The 5,256-nt window shown below is 43.2% G+C and overlaps 1 non-coding gene across 1 annotated transcript; it reads right to left on the reverse strand.

Moving 5' to 3' along the window:
* Positions 1-3,396: 3,396 nt before the first annotated feature.
* trnad-guc lies at positions 3,397-3,468 on the reverse strand. Its single transcript has one exon. It is a non-coding gene; the product is annotated as a tRNA-Asp (tRNA).
* Positions 3,469-5,256: the final 1,788 nt, after the last annotated feature.

Raw genomic sequence — 5,256 nt, forward strand, 5'->3', positions numbered from 1 at the left:
GCAGAGCACTGCACCCAGGCCCCATCCACATGTTCATGTACTTGAACACTCGATCACAGAAACTTGTTTTTTCTTCTATCTCAATGTTACTCAGTGAGAATTTAAGTCAAAGACCGCTTTTGTAAAGACGGACAGTTCACAGCTGAATATTTCCAATGAAAATGCACAGAAAGAGACAATCTCCTCTTACACTGCTTTAAACCGATATTTTCACAATTTAAACTGGCGAGATAGAGAGGATGAATACATTAACCACGTTAATACACACAGACGAAACCTCGCAAACTGCATTCAATTCTAATCTCTCTGCTCGGGGAAAGATGAAAAGGTTCAGAAAAGGTTTACGAAGGAGTTGCCAGGGTTGGAGCGGTTGAGCTGAAGGGAGAGGCTGAATAAACTAGGGCTATTCACACTGGAGTGTTGGAGGCTGAGGGGTGACCTTATAGAAGTTAATAAAATCGTGAGGGGCAGTGATAGGGTCCTTTTTTTCCCAGGGTAGGGGAGTCCAAACTTGAGGTTTTCGGTTTTATGTTTGAGGGTAAAGATTTTAAAGGGACGTAGGATGCAATATTTTGACACGCAGGATGGTGTGTATATGGAATAAACTGACACAGGAAATGGTGGAGACTGGTACAAATACAACATTTAAAAGGCATCTAGATGGATACATGTATAGGAAGGGTTTAGCGGGATATGGGCCAAATGTTGGCAAACAGGACTAGATTAATTTTGGATATCTGGTCGGCATGGACGAGTTGGACCGAAGGTTCTGTTTCTGTGCTGAATATCTCTATGACTCTATAATTGCGTTAAGTGTAGAAAGGGTTCACTCAAACATCCTACCTGCTGACACACCAGCGAGATCACACTTAGGAGAGGTCGATCAAATGGTCCAAGTGTTGGAAGAGATCTTGTCAGTCTCCCATCTGCTCTCACACCAGCGAATTCACACGGGAAAGAAACCATACACTTGTTCTGAGTGTGCGAAATAATTCAATCAATCATCCCACTTGCTGAGACATCTTGGCAACCACACAGATGATAAATGTTTTAGTAGCCTTGACTGTAGTTGTTTATTTTTATCAAATGTTATATACACATTCGTTGGTGACTGGAGAACTGATAACGAGACACTTACAGACACAGAGTGGAGTCAGGAACTACACACCTGTAATGTTGAACTCTGTAAATAAATCTGTGCCAAGTAAAGAATGGCTTACGATTCTTCTTTCACTATAAATCACTCTTTTAATGGAAGTGATAAATTCCAGAGAAAAATATTTCCATAACTGTTCAGAGAGCCAAATGATGCATTAGGGGTAGGATGTGGGATGCAGCTAATTTAGATCTGGTAATGGGTAATGTGGCAGGTTTAATGAATTACATCAAGTTAACAGATCTCCTCGAGAACAGTGCCCATCAAATAGTATATTTGAGAGGACGGTGGGTAGGCTGTGGGGGGTGGTGTGGACTGAAGTAGCATTCGGCAAACGAATAGCACTAAAGACAGTTAAGACCCTCGGCCCTGACGGCTCATGTCCAAGGATTCTAAAACAAGCAGCTACAGAGATCGAGGATGCGTTGGTTGTAATTTTTCAAATGTCCTTATATTATAGAGTAGACCCAGCAGATTTGAAAATGCCACAGTTTATTCAAAAAAGTCGGGCAAACTCCTGGAATACGAGAGAAACCACATGAGACAAAGACTTTCAGTCAGAAATGTGCACTCACAGCCCTGCCCTCAATTCACGCTGATTTCTGGAGGTTCTAGTGTTTGACTGGGTAGACAGGTCAGAATTCATACTACACCAGGTTGTAGTCCAACAGGTTTATTTGAAATCAAAGCTTTCGGAGCGCAGCCACTTCGCCAGGTGAAGTGAAGTTAAGCATACAAGCACTGAAGCTATAATCAGAGAGATCAAAATAGCGAACAAATGGCATGTGTTGACAGGCTGAATAATAATTCTCTCGAGCTGATCAAAAGTATCAGTCGATCTGAGTAAAGTGTCAATAAATGAATAGCAGGGGAAGGGATATAATCGAATTAATTGAGGCAGAGATAATTACAAAACAATAAAAATACGGTGGTGCTGGAGACAAAACAAATGGCTGGGATAACATGATATGTAAAGAGATAACATAACAAGGGTCTAACCAAAGTAACAAGTAATCCAAAATTTAAAAAATTAAGGGAGAGAGATCACAACAAGTTATGAAGGTGATATATCAAAATAGGACAGTAAGGAAGATTTTTCAGATACAGAACAGTATGGGGAGAGCACAGAGCATCCGCTCCTCGTTTCCATTGTGCCAGTGGTTCTCAATTTCGTCGTGGAAATGTAGAGAGCGGACACACAACCTTCGGTCTACCTCGCCACTGTCGACCAGATATCCTAAATTAATGCAGCCCCATTTGCCAGCATTTGGCCCATATCCCTCTGAACCCTTCCGATTCATACACGCATCCAGATGCCTTGGAAATGTTGTAATTTTACCAGCTTCCACCACTTCGTCTGGCAGTTCAATGCATACTTGCACCACCTTCTGCACGGAAAAAATGGCCCTCAGGTCACTTTTAAATTTCTGCCCCTCACTTTAATTATACGCCCTCCAGTTTTGGACTCGCCCACCGTGTGATAAAGACCTTGACTACTCACCCTGTCCATGTCCCTGATGATTTTATAAACTTCTGCCAGGTCGTCCCTCAGCCTCCGACGCTCCAGGGAAAGCTGCCCCAGCCTATTCAGCCTCGCCGTACAGTCCAAAACCTGCAACCCTGGCAACTTCCACGTGAATATTTTCTAGGCAGGGTAACATGATATCTTTTATTTTTCAATAATCTCAATAACGCTGGACTACATCGATCTATTTGAAACAGAGGTGTAAGTAGATAGCTGCGTTCTTTAACACAGAAATGATAATGACGGTTGGTGTCGTGTGGATCACGAACCGATGTTAACGAGCCGTACATTTTGGTGCAGTCAATTTCATAATCCAAAATAAGACTACAATGCGTAGAGTCAGAGATCGTAGAAACCCGACCGTATCGACAGAGGCCATTCGGCCCATTGAAGCTGCACCGACTCTCGAAGGAAAACAAAGTTTCTGGAAAAGCTCAGCAGGTCCGGCAGCATCTGTGAAGAAAACATCAGAGTTAACGTTTCGGGTCCAGTGACCCATCCGCAGAACCGCGAAGAGCTTTCTGAAAAACTGCATTTCCCACGGCTGAACTATCTGGTCTGCACATCATTGCAGAAGACGGGCAATTTCCCACGGCCAATTCACCAAACCAGCGGATGTTTCGCCTATGAGAAGGAAGCTCAATGGAGACCAGGGGAGAAGGCACAAACTCCACACAGACATCACCCAAGGTTGAATCAAAAAAAGGATTAACGCCTCCCTGGCGGGGAATTGAACCCCGATCTCCCGCGTGACAGGCGGGGATACTAACCACTATACTACCGAGGACGGCGTGGAGCCACTCCTGCCCTCGGGGCCACTACGTGTGCACTCGGAAAATAAAACTGCTTTGCTATCCGAATTCTCTTTTCCATCGCTTGGCACATAGCCTTGTATGCCTTAGCATTACAAATTTACGTCTGAATGCTTCTTACAGTTAATTGGATGTCTGCCTCTAGAACACTTTTGGGCACTGGCTTCCAGATTCCAAACACCTACTGGCTAAAAAAGATTTTCCGCCCATCTACTCAAACCTTCCGACATCTTACTTTAAACCTATTCCCCTATTTTCATCGATCTCGCCATCAAGAGGAAACGTTTCTTTCAGTCTACTCTGTCAATATCCCGGACAACAAGGTACAGAGCTGGATGAACACAGCAGGCCAATTGTTTTGTACGTCTCAATCTTGCCTGCTGTAAATCTCCTCTGCTCGAAGGAAAACAAATCCAGTCCGTCCAATCTCTCTTCATCACTGAAACTCTTCATCCCAGACCATATCCTGGTAAATCTCTTCCGCATCGTTTCCAGTGCTATCACATCCCTGCTGTAATGTGAATTGCAGAACTGCACACTATACTCTAGCTATAGGCGAATGAACAAATGAATTAAATGACGCAGAAAACCACAGAAAATGGTCTTTCATCGGAGTCTCTTTTGATCAATGTTGTCCTTTGTCCTTTTCCTGATTCTGATGCTCCAATAGTCACTGGTGCATGTCAGGAAAAAGCTATTACATGATATTTGGTCTCACAACCGCAGTATCTAAGTGGATCGACTGGTTTCAAGGTTTCGTTGATAAGTCTGGAGCACGTTCACTGAGCGACAGTGACCGTAGCAGGACAGACTGAACGGTGTCAATGTGAAAATGAGCGTTAGATTGCGCAGTGCCTCGGTGAAGTGAACCGAGGAAGGTAAAGGACGGTTGGTCATTGTGGAGCGCAGAGAAATCTCCAAGAGCTGTGTTTGAATTCTGATAAACCAAACGCAGATACGTGAAACAGCGAGGGTTTGAATTGAAAAAATCATCACCTCGGAGAATATTTTCATAAAAATGTTTGATATTTTGCCGCATTTCTGTAGCACGTGTCACAAGGAATAAAAGATACAATCGGTGAGCGCGCGGTCCTTCTGTGACGGTACAGAGGCACGTGAAACGCCGAGACTGTGAGCTCCAACCTCACCCGGAGCAGCTTTTATTGACATGGAGCAGGGATTATTGGGGCATCAGGCTGTACAGAGCAATGTTAGTCAGCATGGAATTTGTTAAAAAAGACGAGCTTCTTTTGTTGGATCATGATCTGTCCCGGGAAAACGTTTCAATTATCAATCAAATTAGAGATTACTCCTCTGTCAACTGACAGATTGCCCCCGCCTGTTAAATTCATTTTTTGTATATTTGTCTGTGTGTCTTTTAAAACAGAATTCTTATTCCATATCCACGACCTTTTCATCAGAACCAGGCAAATTTTCATGTGCTTGTCGCCATAGAGAAAGGATTTTGTGATTTTGGAAGGCAGAAGGGCGAGAACAGGATAATAAAGACAGAATGGCGAATGATAGCCTTCAGATGAATTTAAATGTCAATGTACATGATCCGGGGAATGTTACCATCCACAAAGAAACAAAAATTAGTAATGTAACAAAAACAGAGATTTCTGGAGAAACTCAGTAAGTCTGACAGCATCTATGGAGCGAAAGCAGAGTTCATGTTTCCGGTTCAGAGACACTTCTTCAGAATTTTTTAGAATGAGGGATGTAATTGCTGGATTAGCCTTTACCGAAAGTTCAGAAAAATC

This window comes from Rhincodon typus, unplaced genomic scaffold (genome assembly GCF_021869965.1).
Source record: "Rhincodon typus isolate 14 unplaced genomic scaffold, sRhiTyp1.1 hic_rhity00000932, whole genome shotgun sequence".
In the NCBI taxonomy this organism is placed as follows: Eukaryota; Metazoa; Chordata; class Chondrichthyes; order Orectolobiformes; family Rhincodontidae; genus Rhincodon; species Rhincodon typus.